The sequence below is a fragment of the Triturus cristatus genome, chromosome 8, assembly GCF_964204655.1.
Source record: "Triturus cristatus chromosome 8, aTriCri1.1, whole genome shotgun sequence".
NCBI lineage: Eukaryota > Metazoa > Chordata > Amphibia > Caudata > Salamandridae > Triturus > Triturus cristatus.
This window is the reverse complement of record NC_140591.1, coordinates 1,596,079,254-1,596,100,140: the sequence shown is the minus strand read 5'-3', so window position 1 is coordinate 1,596,100,140 and position 20,887 is coordinate 1,596,079,254.

Genomic DNA, 20,887 nt, shown 5'->3' with positions numbered 1-20,887 from the left:
GTGTTTCTTTGTGTCTGGATGACTTGGGCACCCCCACTATTTTATGCACATTTATCGCCAGATTTGAGTTGGACCAGTGTGCAGTCACCACTCAAACCCACCCAGAAGGACCCATGCTCGACATGTCCTCTCCCTTAGCGGGAAATTACACCTACAGCTATACAATCAAACTCCTCTGGACTGACCACCACTTCATCTTCACCAAACCCACTGTACATCAATGCCCTCACTGCCCCCATCCGCCGCTGAAACGAGGTCACTGAAGCACAGCTCACCACCTCCCTCAGCACTACCCCACCACTGACAGACACAGATGCCAGCCCTGCAGCACGCAACATCCACCGATGGATCTTCAACTGCTCCGACACCCTGACACCAATCAGTCAGTCAAATTCACTTTATATGGTTAGTTGAAACCATAAAAACATACTAAGTTAAAACACTATTTCTTTTTTTTTTTATATTACAAAAGCACAATCATCACAAAATACTGATACAGCGAAATCTAGATCATGGATATACACAAGAGTAATTAATTGAATTTAAAATGTACTAGTTAATAGCAGTCCTGCTCTTTTTTCCTTATTCTAACCGCTGCGTTAAAAAAACTTGCTATATTAAAAATTTCCCCAACACTGGACAACATTTGCAAATATATAAAAGCAGGTCTAGCCTGTATAAAAACTTTGCCTTTTAAAATGGGTAAAATGAACTGTTGGAGGGAGGACCGTCAGGGAGTCAAGGGGACCACCCGCCGCAGGGATGTAGCCGAGCGCCGCTGAGAAGCCTCCTAGGAGAGGTCCTTCCCCTATGATCGCACTAGCCCAGTAACACCACCACACAGGACTCGATGTTAGATTCACGAATATATATATACTTTTATCAACAGCAGCAGGTTCCGTTAGCAATATTTACAGTGGGATTGAGGAATCCGGAGAGAGTCTCAATGTCTTGGTAGGGACGGGGTAGCGGGATAGTCTCAGTACCCGCCTGGTATGGGGTTGCTCTGCGCCAGGTCTTGCCGTAGGCCTCGAAAAGCACCCTAACTAGGTCGGGCCGCGATGTAGTCAGCAGGGCTCTGGTGGTAATTTCTACTGGGGTCGAGCCGCGACACGGTCAGCAGGGCTCTGGTGGTAGGTCCGCTTCGGACGAGCCGCGACGAGGTCAGCAGGGCTCTGGTGGTAGGTCCAGCAAGGTCGTGCCGCGACGGCGTCAGCAGGGCCCCGGGGGTTCGTGAGGGTCTTCAAGCACGGGGGAGCCGCGACGTAGTCAGCAGGGTGCAGAGCGTAGTTTCAGGATGAGTCTGTTTCCGTAGGGTCAGCCGCGATCCGATCAGCAGGGCTCTTGACTCCAGGATACAACTACTGTCCTGTTGCGGAGTTGCCCCAGATATAGGTCCGGAGCCCCTTGATGTCCGGACCCTGGCGCCGGGGGAGGCGGAGAGGCCGGGTGGGGAGCGGCCAGACGCCCAGCAGGAGAGGCGCCAGGCCCAGGAAAGCCGGAGGGCAATCACACCTAGGCGTTGGAGGATGGTTGGGGGGTCCCATCGATACCACCCTCCTCCGGGAGTGGTGAAGTGGCCATGTGGTACCCCCTGGTCGGTTCCTGGTGCCTCGATGTCGGGGCTCCACTGTGGCCGAAGTCGGGGTGAGCGGGGTCACGTACAATCCAAAATGGCGGAGCCCCGCGGTGAAGGGGTCCTCATGCGGCCGGGAGAGGGGGATCAGGGCCACGCCACGAGGCCGGCTCCAACAAGCGTCCCCCCCAGCTGAAGGCAGGGAGAGTCACCCATCTCCTTGGGGGTTCTCCTCACCGAGGCGGAAGGATCGGGACAGGCCGTCGGCGTTGGCGTGGTCGTTGCCGGGCCGGTGCTCTACTGTGAAATCCATCCCTTGCAGAGAGATGGACCATCGTAACAACTTGGGGTTCTCGCCTCTCATCTGCATTAACCACCGCAAGGGCCGGTGTTCGGTCTGTACTCGGAAGTGGGTGCCGAAGAGGTAGGGCCGGAGCTTTTTGAGAGCCCATACCACGGCGAAGGCCTCCCGCTCGATGGTGCTCCACCTCTGTTCTCGAGGCAGCAGTCGGCGGCTGATGAAGGCCACGGGCCTGTCGAGGCCCTCTGCGTCCATCTGGGAGAGGACTGCTCCAACTCCATACTCCGAGGCATCGGTCTGAACCACAAACTCCTTGCTGTAGTCAGGGGCCCGTAGCACCGGGGCAGCGCACATTGCCGCTTTGAGGGCCTCGAAAGCGGTTTGACAGCGGGGTGTCCAACTCACCGTCTTGGGCTGCTTCCTGGAAGTGAGCTCCGTGAGGGGGCCCACAATACTCCCATAGTCCTTGATGAATCGCCGGTAGTAGCCCGTGAGCCCCAAGAAGGCCCGGACAGCTGTTTGGGTGGCGGGGGCTCCCAAGCCCGGATAGCGTCAACCTTCAACTGGAGGGGAGCCACCTGGCCGCTCCCTACTTGATGGCCCAGATAGGTCACCGATCCTTGACCGAGCTGGCATTTGCTTGCCTTAATCGTGAGCCCGGCCCTTTTGAGGGCGGCCAGGACTTCTTTGAGGTGTCCCAGGTGCTTGGCCCAGTGGCTGCTGAATACTGCAATATCGTCCAAGTAGGCTGCGCTGAAGGCTTCCAGCCCAGCCAGGACCTTGTTCACCAGCCTCTGGAAGGTCGCCGGGGCATTCTTCATGCCGAAGGGCATCACCCGAAAGTGGAAGTGCCCATCGGGGGTGGAGAAAGCGGAGCGCTCCCGGGCGCCGGGGGTGAGCCTGATCTGCCAGTACCCGGCGGTGAGATCAAAGGTGCTGAGGTAGCGGGCTGCTCCTAGGCGGTCGATCAGCTCGTCCGCCCGCGGCAGGGGATGGGCATCGGTCTTGGTGACTGCGTTCAGGCCCCTGTAGTCCACACAAAATCTAAGTAACGGGGGGGTGCCGGGGGCGGCAGCCTTCGGCACCAGGACCATGGGGCTGGCCCATGGGCTGTCTGACGGTTCGATGACCCCGAGGGCGAGCATCTTGGAGACCTCTGTTTGGATGCAGGCTCGGACTCGGTCGGGCACCCGGTAGGCGCGGTGTCGCACGGGGGGGCTGTCCCCAGTATCCACGTCGTGGACGCACCAGGGGGTTACCCCGGGCGTGAGGGAGAAGAGAGCAGCGAAGGGTTGCAGCAGCTGCCGGCAATCATGGCGTTGTTCCGGGGTCAGGGTGGTGGAGAGTCTGACGCCCTCCACGGAGCCATCTTGGTCCGAGGTCCCCAGAGGGTCGGGTAGGGGCTCGGAATCGCTTTCGCCCCCATCGTCCGTAGCCAGCAGCAGGCTCAGTTCGGTGCGGGCAAAGTGGGGCTTGAGCCGGTTGGCGTGTAGGACCCGGAGGGGGTTCCTGGGGGATTCCATGTCGACCAGGTAGGTGACGGGGCTCTTCTTCTCCACCGCCTTGAAGGGCCCGGTCCATTTGTCCTGAAGGGTGCAGGGGTCCACGGGCGACATGACCCAGACTTGCTGGCCTGGCTCGAACTCGATGGACGAGGCATTTTCTTCATACCAGCGCTTCATGTCCTCTTGGCTGGCCTCGAGGTTGGCCTCAGCCAGGGCCCGGAACTTCCGAGTCTGGTTCCGCAGGGTCAGGAGGTACTTGTAGACGTCGGGGGGGGCACCTTGGATGCTCGCCTCCCAGCCCTCCTTGACCAGGCTGAGGGGCCCTCGGACCGGATGCCCATACAAAAGTTCGAAGGGGCTGAAGCTCAGGGATTTCTGCGGGACCTCCCGATAGGCGAACAGGAGGCATGGCAGCAGGACATCTCATCTCTTCCTCAGGGGTTCTTCCAGGCCCTTGATCATCCCTTTCAAGGTTCTGTTGAACCGCTCGACCAGTCCGTTCCCCTGGGGGTATTGTATTGTATTGTATTGTAAAATCACTTATATAGCGCATGGCTGCCCGTAGGCATCCCAGCGCTTTTGGTACAGAGTGAGCCAAGGGTTAATTCACATCACATTGTTTTACCGCATTAAATTCTGGGGAATAGAAATGTTTTAAGTTGCTTCCTAAACTTAAGGAAGGTAGGTTCCAGTCTCAGATGATCCGGGAGGGAATTCCATTCTTTTGCTGCTTGCAGGGAGAAGAGTCGACCGCCTGAGCGGGCTCGTTTTATCCTCGGGATAATTGCCAAATTATGTTCGCTCGATCTAAGCTTACGTTGGGGCCTATATGGACTTATCATGTTTTCCAATATGGAAGGACCTTCTCTATGTAGGATCTTATGTGTAATGCAGAGTGATTTAAAACGCACCCGCTCCTTCACCGGGAGCCAGTGGAGCAATCTCAAGGCTGGCTTCGCCGATACATATCTACTAGTGCCCGTTAAGATCCTAGCAGCATAGTTCTGGGCCACTTGCAAAGTTTTAAGAGTGGAAGTTGGGGCCCCAAGAAATATAGCGTTCCCGTAGTCGATTCGTGATAAAACCAACGCCTGGACTACGGTCTTCCTTGCTGTTTCTGGAAGTTGGGGCAAAATTTTGCGTAGGGATTTCAGTATCCCATGACAGACTGCAGATGTCTTTCTGGCTTGATTCTCAAAAGATAGAACATTATCAAGCCAGAAGCCTAGGCTCTTTATTTCTGTCTTAGGTGATGGTATAGCGCCCATACTGGTAGGCCAGGCAATATGGTCGGGAATATCCTGTCTGCCTAAGAGCATCAGCTCCGTTTTTCCTCCATTAAGTCTCAGTTGAGACATGTTCATCCAATTTACCACCGTCTCCAGACAATTAGCCAGATTGTTCGGCGGGGACTCTATTTGTTGCAGAGAAAACACCAGCTGGGTGTCGTCGGCATAACTTATTAGCTGGATGCCAAACGGGGCAACCAGTTCTGCTAACGGGGCCATGTATACGTTAAACAGTGTGGGGCTGAGGGATGAACCCTGTGGTACCCCACACTTTAACGGTAGCAGGCGAGAACAGCTATTGCCCTCAAACACCTGGTAGTATCTATCCTCCAGAAAGGATCTAAGCCACTTCCAGGCTTTTCCGGTTATCCCCAGATTCCGGAGTCGAGTCAGCAGCAGATGGTGGTTAACTGTGTCGAAGGCGGCGCTGAGGTCCAGAAGGATAATGGCAGCGCTGCCACCTGCGTCCAAAATCCTTCTGGCCTCTTCCACCACCTTCAACAATGCTGTTTCAGTGCCTTGTCCCCTTCTAAATCCTGTCTGGGATGGATGGAGGAGATTATACTTCTCCAGAAATGCCGCTAATTGGATGTTTGTCAGTTTCTCAATTAACTTCCCCATCCCAGGTAACAAAGATACCGGGCGATAATTCGCCAAGTCTTCGGGGTCAAGGTTCGGTTTTTTAATTAAAGATCTGACCATGGCCACTTTCCATACCTTGGGGACCATAGCCAAATCCAGGGAGGCGTTAACCATCTTGGTTACCGGTTCACTAATGGCAGGGAGTGCCAGATTGAGAATTTTCATAGGAGCTGGATCTCGTGGCGATCCACTTTTTATGCTCCCCATCAAAGAGGGAAGAAACTCTTCCGTAAGGGGGGCAAACTCTGAGAGTATTAGACATTCCCTTCTTTCCTCCCAAGGAGGAACCGGGTGGCATACAGTAGAATCTACTACCGGAATAGTCTCCAGAATCTTGTCTATTTTAGTCTGAAAATAGTTAGCCATGTTCTCACATCTTGTGTTCAGCTCACCTGCTATTACAGGAGGATCCGGAATTTTATTAAGAAGCTTTACGATCTTAAACATTTCCCTGGGGGCATTGGCGGCGGATTCGATCTTGTTTGCAAAGAAGGCCGTTTTAGTAGCGATAAGAGCGTTTTTATATTTCTTCAGTAAGATTTTATAGCTGAGCTTCCTGTCAGTACTAAAGTCCTTCCTCCAATGACGTTCCGCCCTTTTGCATTCTTGTTTTAGCAGCCTTAATTCTGAAGTGAACCATGGGTGTTTCAACTCTCCCTTCCTGATGGTTGAGGGTTTTTTAGGGATAAGTTTGTCCAAGGATTGGGTAATCCATTGATTAAAGTTGTTAGCAGCCACCTCCACATTGGAGTAATCCCGAGGCTTGCTGTCTTCTAATAGTCCCCTCCAGTTGTCCACATCAAGTTTGGACCACGGTCTTATTAACACTCTATCTGAGGAAGTGGAAGTACTCATTCTGGGTATTTTCCAGTGGAAAGGGATCACCGAGTGATCCGACCAGGGGACACGATAAGGCTCCGAGACCTTTATGGTTTCAACATTAGTGAAAATGGGGTCAAGGGTGTTGCCTGACTTGTGCGTGGAGCTCCGCACCCTCAAATTGAGGTCATAACTCTCTAGGTCATTTTCTAGGTCTTTCGCTGATCTATCCTCTGGTTTGTTAAAGTGGATGTTAAGATCTCCCAATAGCAGGAAATTCGTGACCGAACAAACCCCTCCTATCACTGCCTCCAACAGGCTTTCCTGAAATGAGCCGAGAGGGCCTGGTGGTCGATAGATCAGAAGCCCTGTAAGTGAGCTCTCATCTGAGGGGTGGAGAGTGAAATGAGTGCTCTCACATCCCTGGATATTCGTATTCTGTAGACGGCAACTTATGTTCTCCCTGTAAATGATTGCGATCCCTCCCCCTATTCTTCCTGGTCGGTCTTTATGCTGTACTCTGTATCCTAAGGGTAGTGCCTCGACCAGATCTGGGGCAGAGTGTTCTCCCAGCCAGGTCTCCACCAGAAACAGGACATCAAGGTCACTAAAAGTAATTAGAAGTGAGATTTCCTCCTTGTGTCCAGGCAGGGATCGGCAGTTAAGTAAAGCCATCCTCAGGTTTTCCGACGGTATATTTTCGTCGGGTGCCTGTTCCGACATGAAGAAAGGACACCGATTACATACATGGTGGCCTTTCGTCAAGTCTAATGAATGTAAACATCGGGGAGAGGTCATTCCCTTATACCCTAGTAACTCAGTGCGAGAGTATACTCTTACCTGCCCGGGGCATCCAGGCCCGAGGCTCGATCGTGCGCGAACGGGCGCAAACGGGCTTTCCTCTGGCGCTCCTCCGGCGCTCATCAGACGCTCCCGCTGCGCGTACCCGCTGCCCGTCCTCATGGCCCGGTTATGAAGGCTCTCCTTCCAAGCGTCAGAACGCTAGAGCGCTACAACAAAGATGGCGCCGACAAACGGCGCTTCCTCCCCAGATCCTCACCAATAATGGCGTCCTAAGTGACCCGGGACCCGCTCTAGAAGCGGTGAGTAGCTCGCCTATGCGGTATTTTACTGTGCAAGTGGGGGGCAACGTGTGCGCTCGCGGCGCGATTAAAATCCAGGGAAAAAAAATAAACAATATACAACCTAGATATAAAAAAGGGATAATTATTTTAAAAAAGTATGTTTCGCTAGCGCAATGCGCTTCTGTCCTGCCGTGATCAAAATAACGCAGTGGTAGGGGGTAGTGAATTTGTAGGTGACCCCACATTGCTGCCATAGGGACCGCATGTATTTTGATATGAAGTTCGTGCCCCGGTCGCTCTCCACTTCTCGGGGAAACCCCACCCTAGAGAAGATGGTCATCAGGGCCCGGCCCACCACGGGGGCTGTCACAGTTCGGAGGGGGATGGCCTCTGGGTATCGGGTGGCGTGGTCAACCAGCACCAGGATGAAGCGGTGGCCCAGGGCGGTTCGGGGGTCTAGGGGCCCCACGATGTCGATCCCTACCCGCTCGAACGGGGTGTGGACGGCTGGAAACGGCTGGAGAGGGGCCTTGACTCGACCCCCAGTCTTCCCGCTGGCTTGGCAGGGCTGGCAGGACCGGCAGTGGTTATCCACGTCTCTCCGCATGCGGGGCCAGTAGAAGTGGGTCACCAAGCGGCTGTAGGTTTTGTCCCGCCCTAGGTGTCCGGCGAGGGGCACGTCATGTGCCAGGTTCAGGAGGAATTCCCGGAATCGGAGGGGGACCACCAACACTCGACCGGCCCCCAGTTCTGCGATCTTCTGCTCGCTATACAATAAGTCATTGTCCCAATAGACCCAGTGGGTTCCCGTGGGGTCCCCCGTGGCCTGGGCGGCCGCCTGCTGTCGGTCCCCTTCGAGGGACGGGCAGGTCTTCTGTTCCTGCTGGAACTGTTCTCTGGTGGGGCCCCCGTCGTGGCGCCATTGTGCAAGTTCGGGGAGTTCGCTGAGGGAGGCGACCTCGTCCGGGGGAAGTTCAGCGGGCCCGGCCTCATCGTCAGGTTCCTCCCTGACGGAGGGGGGTGGCAGCAGGGGACCCTCAGGCTCGACGGGGGACGCTGCGGTGGCTGGGGGGGCGGTCATGGACCGGGTGGTGGCGCAGGCCCACTCGGGCAGTCCTAGCATCTTTAGATGTTCCCGGCGCTCCACCTGTGCCCAGGGGGAGCCCTCCAGGTTGTTCCCCAGGAGGCAGTCCACCGGAGCGTCGTCGCGGACAGTCACTTTCAGCAGGCCCGACACTCCTCCCCACTCGAAGGGAATCCGGGCCATCCGGCACATGGTCTCGGTGTTGTCGGCTGCCCGGACAGGGCATAGGACATGCGGCAGGATCTGTTCGGGGGTCACCAGGTGGCAGCGGACAGCAGTCACGCTGGCCCCAGTGTCACGGAGGGCTTCGGCCCGTTGCCCATTAATGGTGACCCACTGCTGGTACTTCTGGGTGTTGCTCGGGAGGGGGGTTCGGGGCACCATTTCTCGGCTGCCCAAGCATACGAGTGACATGGCAGCCGGCTCCCACTCGGGGGACCCGGCGTCGGTGTTTTCTTCCTCTTCGTTTCCCTCCTCCAGAGCTGCGGCGGCTATTTGTCGGGGAGGGGGTCCAGCGGTCCCGTTCCTTCGGTTCACGGGGCAGGTCGGGTCGCTGGCATACTGGCCTGTCTGCTGGCAGCCGAAGCAGGTCACCGTTGGTCAGGGTCCCGGTCTGGCGAGGGCGGTCCCCCTGCGGGCCAGGGTCGGGGACGCGTTGTTGGCGAGCTATCCTCGGGGCGGATTTCGGGGCGGGCCGGCTGGGAATTCTCAACTGCGGTTGGACCCCCCCCTCTGCCCCGCTGGCGAGGTGGTCCCGTGGTGCTCCGTTGGTAGTCCCCCACAGGGTTCCGGGGGACCCGGGTGTTCACCCATCGATCGGCTTCAGCGGCGAGTTTCCGGGGCTCGGTCAGCTTGCTGTCGAGGAGGTGCTGTCTGAGCTCGACAAAGCAGTTGTTGGCGAGGTGCTCCCAGACAATGAGATCGAACAGTTCATTGTAGGAGGTAACCTTGCTCCCCTTTACCCACCCTTCCAGGGCTCTGCTAAAGAAGTCCACGTACTCGACCCAGGTTGTACCGGGGAGCTTCTTGCAGTCCCGGAAGCGCTGGCGGTACATCTCGGCGGATAGTCCGTTGCGGGTGAGCAGGGCCTCCTTCATGTGGTCGTACGAGGTCATCACCGCGTCTGGTAGTTGCAGCAGGGTGTCGCGGCCCTCGCTGAGGAACCGTCCCCAGAGGCCGGCACCCCAATCCTTCCGGGGTACCCGATGGGAGGTCATGGCCACCTCGTACGCTTTGAACCACTGCTGGATGTCGTCGTTTTTATAGTACTCTTTGACGACATCCTTGGGAATATGGACTTTCGCCTCGGTTAGCGGCGGAGCGTTCCCGGTTCCGGGACTGTCGGTCTCCCCCTTTTTGGACTTCAGTTCGAGTTCTTTTAGGCCCCTCTCGTGTTCGAAGGTTAGCCTTTTCTCCTCCAGTTCTCGATGCCGCTTCTTCTCTTCGATCTCCTCCTGCAACCGCAGTTAGTCTAGGGCCAACTTCTTCTCTGCCAGAAGGAGTTCGCCGTCCAGCCGGAGTCGTGCGAGTTCCAATTCGTGTGTCCGGTCCCTTTCCCGTTCTCGTAATTCTTCCGGGGATAGGCCGGCTTCCGTGTTGCTTCTTCCCCCATTAGCCGGGGCCGTGGTCGGTTGCAGGGTTTCGTCCCGGGCCGAGGTCCCTTCACCTTGGGGTGGAGTGGCTTCGAACTCTGCCCAGACTCTCAGGGCTTTTTGCATTTCCTCCTTTGTGCCCAATCCGGTGGTCGGGATACCTTTGTCCTTACAGAACTGTTTTAGTTCCTTGTGGGTGTACTCTTCCAACCGTTCTGGTTGGAATGTTGCGGTCGTGGTGGTTTCCTGACTGCTCATGGCTCTTTTTCGTCCGGTCCGGTAGTGGGTGAGTTACTTGCTCATACGATTTGCGTCTGGCTCGTATCCCGCCGCTGGCCACCAAATGTTGGAGGGAGGACCGTCAGGGAGTCAAGGGGACCACCCCGGGGGGCCTACCCGCCGCAGGGATGTAGCCGAGCGCCGCTGAGAAGCCTCCTAGGAGAGGTCCTTCCCCTATGATCGCACTAGCCCAGTAACACCACCACACAGGACTCGATGTTAGATTCACGAATATATATATACTTTTATCAACAGCAGCAGGTTCCGTTAGCAATATTTACAGTGGGATTGAGGAATCCGGAGAGAGTCTCAATGTCTTGGTAGGGACGGGGTAGCGGGATAGTCTCAGTACCCACCTGATACAGGGTTGCTCTGCGCCAGGTCTTGCCGTAGGCCTCGAAAAGCACCCCAACTAGGTCGGGCCGCGATGTAGTCAGCAGGGCTCTGGTGGTAATTTCCGCTGGGGTCGAGCCGCGACACGGTCAGCAGGGCTCTGGTGGTAGGTCCGCTTCGGACGAGCCGCGACGAGGTCAGCAGGGCTCTGGTGGTAGGTCCAGCAAGGTCGGGCCGCGACGGCGTCAGCAGGGCCCCGGGGGTTCGTGAGGGTCTTCAAGCACGGGGGAGCCGCGACGTAGTCAGCAGGGCGCAGAGCGTAGTTTCAGGATGAGTCTGTTTCCGTAGGGTCAGCCGCGATCCGATCAGCAGGGCTCTTGACTCCAGGATACAACTACTGTCCTGTTGCGGAGTTGCCCCAGATATAGGTCCGGAGCCCCTTGATGTCCGGACCCTGGCGCCGGGAGAGGCGGAGAGGCCGGGTGGGGAGCGGCCAGACGCCCAGCAGGAGAGGCGCCAGGCCCAGGAAAGCCGGAGGGCAATCACACCTAGGCGTTGGAGGACGGTTGGGGGGTCCCATCGATACCACCCTCCTCCGGGAGTGGTGAAGTGGCCACGTGGTACCCCCTGGTCGGTTCCTGGTGCCTCGATGTCGGGGCTCCGCTGTGGCCGAAGTCGGGGTGAGCGGGGTCACGTACAATCCAAAATGGCGGAGCCCCGCGGTGAAGGGGTCCTCATGCGGCCGAGAGAGGGGGATCAGGGCCACGCCACGAGGCCGGCTCCAACATGAACCGATTTCGAATGTGCAATAAATATTCACAGAATAAGACAAAATGCATTGAATCCTGAGTAGAAAAATCACCACATGTACAAACATTCAGGTCCGCCAGCTTTTTCCATCCCATTGGTTCAGCGAGGAGTAAATGCAATTGATTCAGTCTACATCTCACCAAAAGGTAATGATGATGTTTGTTAGTAACTATATTTAAATATGGTTCAATCGTTTGTGAGGTTGATAACAACTGGTGTGTCTGTACAAGAGGCTTGCTTAATTCCCTAGCCTCCCTGTCCAGTTGTGATAACCTCCGGTACACGCTTTAACCCAGAGCATGTCCACCTTTAGGAGTTTCTCTGGGGCACTAAATAGCTCTGACACCACTCAAGAAGGCACATGGCAAGAAAAACTCTAAGAAAGCCTTCTGGTTCATTACTGCCCTTCACAAGTCCAGACACACCTGCAGAGTGACTTAAGAAGAACAAGAAGAACAACAAATCCCACACAACCTTCAAAACCGCAGTCACCGCATGCCAACTGCTCCTCAAAACAACAAAGAAAATGGCCCTTTAGGACAGAATTATTGCCAAAGCACACAACAGTACAGAACTCTTCACTATCGTCAAGGAGTTTACCAGACCTAACAGCAAGACCATGGACATCCCACCCTCCCAAGACCTCGAGAGAAACTTGCCGCCTTCTTCCACTGCAAGATCACACAGATCTACAAAGGCTTCAACACCCAAGACCCTTCCACCAAGTCCGACACCACAGCACCCAACTATGCTGCACCTCAACAGATCTCGCTCAACTGGACCCCGCTCACCACAGACGACACTCTAAAGACCATGAAGAGCATCCACTCTGAAGCCCCCTCGGACCCATACCCACTCCACATTGTCCATAGAGCGGCCACCACTATTGCTCCCAAACTCAGCACCAACATCAACAGATCCAACGAGACTGCCATCTTCCCTGATAACTAGAAACATGCTGAGATCAACCCTCTGCTACAGAAACCATCAGCCAAACTTACAGACCTCAAGAAATCAAGATCCACGTCCCTGCACCCCTTCTCAGCCAAGGTCATTGGGAAGGCCATCAACGTCTAACACCCTGAGCTCAGCAAATCCAACCACGTCCTTGACATCTCTCAGTCCAGTTTCAGAAGCAACCACTGCACCAAGACCACACTTCTCACCGCCACAATGACATCTGCTCCCTCCTTGATCGGGGCAAATCCGCAGCCCTCATCCTTCTGAACCTCTCAGCCTCCTTCAACACCATCTCAAAAAGCATACTAATCACGAGTCTCTACAATGCTGGCATCCCCAGCAAGGCCCTGGAGTGGATCCACTTGTTCCTCACTGGTTAAAAACAGCAAATCAGACTACCTCCATTCCTCTCTGAACCCATGCACATTAGCTACATAGTACCCAGGGATCCTCCCTGAGCCGCACCCTCTTCAACGTCTACATGGCCCCTCTCACGGCAATCATCAGGAAATATGGACTCAACATCGTCTGCCTCACCAATAAACCAACAACTGCCAAAAACAACTTCCACAGCGGGATGAAGGCTGCTGCCAGCTGCCTCAAACTCAACCTGCACAAGACGAAAGTCCTCATCTTAGGACCCACCACCTCAGCATAAGAAAACTCCTGGTGGCCCTCCACCTTTGGAATACCGCCCACCCCCGTTGACTACGCATTAAATCTTGGCATCATTCTGGACTCTTCTCTCACAATGAATCAGATCAACACCATCTCCTCATCTTGCTTCTGCATGTTTTGCCTGCCTCAAAAAACATTTAGATGGATCCCCACCGTATCCAGAAAAACAGTCAACCATGTACTCAGCAGCAGCAGACTCAACTAGGGAAACACAAATATGCCGGAATCACTCAGAAATTCCTCAGAAAACTACTGAACATTTAAAATGCCACAGCCAGACCGGTCCTCAACATTCCCCACCACAGCTTTATCACCAAACACCTCAGAGAACTCCACAGGCTCCCAGTCAACAAAAAAATCACTTTCAAGCACCTCACGAATACCTACAAAGCCTTCCATGATGCAGGACCAGAATACCTGAACCACCGCCTTGCATTCCATGTACCCACCAGACAACTCCACTCCACCCAGCTGGTCCTGCCCACCATCCATCAGATCCACAGGACTCGAACCAGAGGAAGATCCTTCTCCTACCTCTCTACCATACCTGAAACACCTTGCGTCTCCACCTCAGACAATCCCCGTAGCTGACCCAATTCATTAAGGATCCCAAGACCTGGCTCATTGACTGAACCCCAGCACTCAGAGGGTTCAGCAGACGCCCCCTCCCCCCCAGCACCTTGAGACTCTTATGGGTGAGCAGCAACGCTTTACAAACAATGATTGATTGACTGAGGGAAGGAGGGAGGGGCAGTAAAATGGACTATTGAATGCTGGAGGGAGGGCAGAGAGGCATGGACTCTGACAATGGAAGGCAGGGCAGAGGAAGCAGGGACAGTGGAAGCAATCTGACCATACTGAGCAGGTGACAGGGGCAGTGTAAGAACAACAGAACACTCAGAGTAGACAGGAGGGTCAGTGGCAGCTCAATGGAACATGGTGGGCAAAGGGGAGGAGTAGTGTGGTAAATATTCTTTTTACCTAAACTGAATTTCATACGGAATCTTTAAAATAAAGTAAAATAGCTCAGAATAACAAGAGGCAGAATCCGTGGTATAAGAGGGTTTCTAAATGGGCTTTATTCCATCCAAAATGGCCGACTCGAGTCGCGGCCTTCAGGTTCCGTCACCACGAGGGTTCAGGAAGTGAAGTACAATACTTTATTGACAAGAAGTAACTTTTATAGGTCATACATTTACAATGAAACAAGTGCAAAAAGGCGTAACAATTGATAAGATAAATTAACATAGTGATACGTAATCGAAACTAGGCGTAATAAGGAGCAAAAAGAAACATGATTGGCTCTGATTATCTTACATAGGTGGATCTATACGATAATACTTAACATGGATGCGTGCGCAGCAGCATGACGTGTGATTGACGTGCAACTAGGGGGTGAAGGGGACTTGACATTTAGCTCTACATGTGGAGACGAGAAGTCTAGGGGGTCATGTCAACCTAATCCCAAATCATATCTAACATCCTATGTTTAGAGAACTATGTTATCCACAAGGAAGGACTCTCGGACAGAATCTATTCTATACTAACTGTATGTGCGTGTACAAGCGTCTAAGTGCCTATATGAGAAGCGAGGGGCAGAAAACTTTCCATGGCAACAGGGCTATGAATCACTTGCAGGAGGACGGAAAGGCTGAGTCCTTTGCTTGTGAGCTAAAGGAAATGTTTACCTAAATCACTAGACAGGAATGCATCGGCTGAAGAGCAAAATAGATAATTCGAAGGTGAAATACAGCTTCTTGGCAGGCAGGCGAAAACTGGCCGAGGCAGGCACCGTTAGCTGCACAGGGAGTAGGACAAAGTTCATGGATACAGATGCGAGCTCAAGCTGAAACTGTCAGAGACAGAGAGCAGGGAAAGGCTTTGAGGAAAGAATCGGGCCTACTTGCCTGAACTGTAAAAATGGAGTACCTTAGCCATATAAAGTCGGTGGCTTTTCATACTTAGGAATTGAATATCCAGCCCATTGATGGCGGATCTGACAGGGAACATGTCGACGGTAGACACACATATGTTTGCGTCTTGGAAACTGGAACTGGAGGGAACACACATGCATTTGTAACATGCATATAGAACCGTTGGGGTCCAAGATAGGGGACGCAACTGATCAGGAAAATCCACATTTCCACATTCCCTCCTTGTCCCCTACTTGCCCTTCAAGAGATATCAATCTTCATCATTCCATCGATTTGCTCATGGAGCATCATTTCTTCTTCCTTCCTTTTCCGGCATTTTGAACGAGAACTTTGATATGGAATGCATGATGTGGCACACAGACCACAAATCGCTGGTCCACATTGTAGGCATAAACAACAACTGAAGAGCATAAAAAGGCCAATACCTAGGAAAGATAGAACTCTCCATCCCCAGGCTGATATCACACTCCAAAACCACCCGGACCACGTCCAAGTGCCTGGATTCTCGTGTATCTGGCTTACAATCTTATGAAGGCGTGTTATAGCTTTATATACAGATGGCGAATTTTCTGGTATGAATATGCAGCAGCTGGATCCGATGACCCTGCAAGCTCCGCCCCTATCGGCCAGGATGACGTCAAGGACAAGACGATTCTGGAGAACAACAATTCTCATCACTGATTGTTCCTCTGTCAGATTGCCTAGGGCGGCTATAGTCTCGTTTACTACAGCTTCAAGAGTCTTGGTGAGTCTGCGTATCAGCTTACTATTTGATATTGTACCTATATAGGGAAAGATACCTTTATTGAAATCTACATACTTGTCTCATGCCGTCTCAGTATAATCGACAACTGGGAGATCTCTACGCTCTCTTTTGTGTACTAAATGAACATTTCGATAATAATCAGGGGGAGCTAGGAAAACAGGTGGCAAAAGGAATGCTATGTAACAGGTACCATCCCAATCTAGAGGCAGACGCATATATGCCGTCTGACCACATATAAAGTAAGAATGGCGAGAAGCTCTAAATGAAGATTTCCCTTGATCACTATATTCTACTGTAGTAACGCATTTGCTATGGCCCATGTGTATGGAACCAACTTTTCTCACACATAATTCACCCTTAACTAGAAATACTGACATAGTGGGCAGAATTAATTCAACTTCGGATTTGACGTTCAAAATCATGAGATTAGGCGTAAAATTACCTAATTTATACACTTCATTTTCTAAATCAGTTCCTGTTCTACTGGGGTGACCCTCCTTATTAGGGTGACAGACTTTGAATAAAACTAGATTCAGATTTCCCCATATCCAATGTTGTTGATAAACTGCTGTGTCTGGGTCTATGGAATTTAGTAAACTAAACCATGCTCCACAGGAGCCATTGTGTGTGAACGGATGTGGAAAGAAAGGCAGAACTCCTTTGTTATTCTGATAGGGAGGGAGTCGGCCACACACCCAACAATTGGTGGCATTACTAGTCTGATGGGAATGATGTAACATACTAATGAAGGTGTTATTGCGCAGCGCAAGTCTATAAGATAATTCATGTGGCGGTAGGTCACTAAAAGAATGTTCAGCAGTAATATTATAAACATGTCTAGAAATAGGATGATATATGTGCAAAATCACACTCGTAATGATTATTAAAACACTCAATAAAAACAGAATTAATAATGTCCTCACACAGTAGCTACGCAGTGATTTACAATACGCCTGTCGTTTCAACATTTCTCTGGTATTTTCTCTACTCAGGTCCAAGGGATACATGTCAGAGACAATTCAACCGCTTCACCTTGGAGAGGACTTAAACAATCAAATTGCTCGACTGTTTGGGCCTAAGTTTTAATTTATAGTTCTGAGAGTCATTCCTTTCAACAAAGGGAAGTTTTGAATCAGTCTGTGAGGGAGTGCAGGGCACAGTGTCTATATCCGAGGATAGTCCATGAAATTTCTTAACGTGGCTGGAATGTATCCATCCTTTGCGGCCCTCCACTTTCACGGCTGTTCTTGTGGTCAGCAGGACTAGCTTCGGTGTTTTCCACCTGGGCTCCAATTGGGTTTTCCGATCGAAATTCCTCACAAACACCAGATCCCCCGGAGCAACGTCATGGGGTTTCACCTCAGTGTTGTCAGGAAAAGCTGCAGCTACCTGTGAACGACAAGATTGTAGTGCAGACATCAAGGAAGCCAGGTAATCTGTCAGCATATTACAATTAACATCAGTTATTTTACGTGGTACAGGCGTCCCCCACATATTTGGTGGCCTTCCGAAGATCACCTCATACGGGGATAGCCCTGTTCGAGAGTGTGCTACCATTCTTATGTAAAATAGTGCAACTGGTAAGGCTACTATCCAGTCAACACCTTTCTCCTTACATATTTTAGACAATCTGATTTTCAAAATTTGATTATGTCGTTCCACGAGACCTGCTGCCTCGGGGTGTCGGACACAGTGGAATTTCCACTGATATCCCAACAAAAGTGAGACATGTTTCATTAATTCGGATGAGAAAGGCTGGCCGTTATCTGAATATACAACACGTGGTAGCCCGTACCGTGGGAAGAATTCTCGAACTAACTGTTTGGCAGTAGTCGGGGCCGTGTAATCTGATACTGGGTACGCCTCAGTCCATCGGGAGAGAGCGCAGACAACTACAAGAACATATTTGAATCCTCGACATCGTTCCATCTGGATATAATCCATTTGGAGCACTTCAAAAGGATGATCAGGAGTCTGGAATCCACCCTGTTCTACGGGAACACTTTTTCCCGGGTTGAACTGACAACATATCATACAGGTACGGACCTTTTGTTTAGCTGCTGCTCGTAAATGTTTATTGAACCAAATGTGTTGAATGCTATCTAGCATAGCTTTTTCTCCTAAATGCGCCGGGCTGTGAATTGTAGCTATAATGGCTTGGACCATAGAGTCAGGAAGAAACTATACAGATTTCTCCTTCGTCATCCATCCCTGATCTGTCTGGATCCCTCCTAGTTCAGTCCATTTCTTTAATTCTTCTGCAGTAGCATGTGTCTGTATGTCAATTACGTCAAGTGCGGGATCCTTAATTGTCATACACTGTGTTGGTGTCTGAACTATTGGCTTTGTCATGTCTAATGTGCGATTCTGAGCAGTCTGTTTAGCTGTTCTGTCAGCTAAATCATTGCCTTGAGAAATGATATCAGTAACCTTCGTGTGTGCTTTACATTTCATAATCGATATAGCAGTGGGTAGATGTATTGCGTCTAACAAGGCATGAATGAGGAGTCCGTGCTGAATGCGGGCACCATGGGAGGTTAAATAACCTCTCTCTCGCCACAGTACGCCGAAGTCGTGTACAACTCCGAATGCATAACGTGAGTCAGTGTATACATTAACTTTCTTATTTGTGGCTTGAATACAGGCTTGTGTTAGAGCAATAAGTTCTGCTGCTTGGGCTGACAAAGTATCTATACAATTTGTCTCAATAACTTCAGTGTCTGTTGTGACTGCATACGCGGCCACTAAATCTCCTGTACTTGTTCTCATGCACGATCCGTCTACATACAACGTCAGGTCTGGATCTAACAATGGAACGTCTGTCAAGTCTTGTCTAGGTTTCGTCTTTATTTCAATGATTTCAACACAATCATGAGCTAGTGGGTCTGTTCCAATTATAGGTAATAGTGTAGCAGGATTCAATGTATTACACCGTCGGATCTCTATGTGTGGTTGAAACAATGTCAGTTCATAACCGGTAAGTCTTGCTATGGTCAAGTGTTGTGTTTGTGTTCGGTTCACAAGAACCTCTACTGCATGTGGTACTTGTACTGTCAATGGATGTCCTAATACTATGGCATCGCTTTGTCTGATTGCTAAAGCTGTCGCCGCCACTGATTTCAGGCATGCAGGCAAAGCCTGAGCTACGGGATCTAATGTACTGGAAAAATAAGCACATGGCTTGCGTGATCCTGCTTGATCCTGAGTGAGTACTGACAAGGCAGTACCTTCACGTTCTGTAACAAAGAGTGTAAAATGTTTGCTATAACATGGTGTTGCTAAAACAGGTGCTTGACATAAAGCTTCCTTTAGGCTTTCAAAAGCTTGTGTATGTTCCTGAGTCCAAGGGAGAACAGTCGATGTGGCTGCCTCCTGTGTGGTTAGCTGAATGAGTGGTTTTGCTAGAAATGCGTACTGAGGGATCCACTGCCTACAATATGAAGTGAGGCCTATAAAAGCCCGCACTTCCTTTTGTGTCTGGGGTATTGACATGTTAGCAATTAACTGGATGCGATCTGGTGTAAGCTGCCTTCCCTCCTTGGACAGCGAGTGACCAAGATAAATAACTCGCTGGACACAGAATTGCAGCTTAGAAGGAGACACCTTGTGCCCCTTGTCGGCTAGAAAATGTAAAACTGTCAGAGAAGCCTTTTCACATTCAGGTTCGCTTCTCGCGGTGATCAGCAGATCATCGACATATTGAAGCAGTGCAGTATTGACTGGCATGTGGATACTGTCAAGTTCTCGTTTCAGTGCTTGGCTGTAGATGCTGGGGCTTTCTGTGAATCCTTGGGGAGCGCGTGAGAATTTAAAGCTGCGCCCATTTAAACTGAATCCGAACAAATATTGGCTTTCCGGATCTATTGGGACGCTGAAAAAGGCATTCTTGAGATCAATTACAGTAAAGAATGTTGCTTCGGAATCAATTGCTGTCAATAATGATGATATATCAGGGACCACAGGAAATTGTGGTACAATGCACTTGTTTAGTTCACGCAAATCAATAACCAATCGGTATACTGGTGGGGCAGTAGGATCAGTTCGTTTAAGAATCGGAATTATCGGTGAATTACATACATTGGAGTCTGTTTCTACAACTACTCCCTGGGCAATTAGCTCATCAATGATTTTCAGCAAAGCCACTACAGCATCATGCGGTAACTTGTATTGTCGCATTCGTGGTAGTACCACTCCTGCTTTCAATGTGACTCGGTATGGTGTAATGTTCATGCAGCCAACATCCGTAGGGCCTTGTGCCCATAGATGTACTGGTAAAGTCTGTAGTCGGGGATCCATGTCCCTAGACACATAGTGACCTTTAAAATCACGTAGAAACAACCTTACTCCTTCCGGAGAACAACATATTATGGCTCCTAGTGCTTTCAGAGTTTTAATTCCTAACAGATTTTCTGGGCATGATTTAGTAAGCAATAAATCTGTAGTTCGTGTCAAAGGTCCTATCGTAAGTGGGAGAGGCTGTGATACTTCATTAACAATAGGTTTTCCTGAAAAACCAAGGGAAACATTTTGAGAGCCTGAGAGGGGTGCCCCTGGAACTTCACTACGTTTTATAGTTGTTCGACTTGCCCCTGTATCGAGTAAGAATTTTCTATCTTGACCTAATAATTCACTATGTACATATGGTCCTTCTTGATCTACAGGAATCTCGATGAGCGGTAAGTCAACTTCCCTCTCTAGGCTTGTTCATGCGTAACGCTGATACTCAGGATATTCATATTGTGCAGTCTGATACATTTGTCGTGTTGTGGTTTGTGTGGCAGTAGCAGGCAACGGTGGTGCAGCTGGCACAAACTGTATGGGCTGCTGTGAGGCTGGCATGGACTGTTGCTGAACTGGCATGGACTGTCCATGCTGCATAGCTCCTTGTTCATTCTGATCTTGTCTAACTAATCGTGGTCTCTCTTTTGCAACACCTGTAGCTATATTACGTTTCAGGACTGGACAATCGTGTACATAATGGCCTAGTTGTTTACAGTAATTGCAGGTTCCTCTTACAGGAGCTGTAGAATCACCAGAATGTGTCACACCCTTTTTGTGACCCTCTGCTGGTACTGTCTGAGAAACTAGCATTTTCATTTTTGTATCCTTCATGCGTCTATGCTCGTGTTCTTGTTCATCCCTAATTCTATTGTGATGATACTGTAACATTTGTAGCATTTGTGACGGAGTGTTACTTTGCCAGGTACTCTCGAATTTCAATATTCTATTCTTCA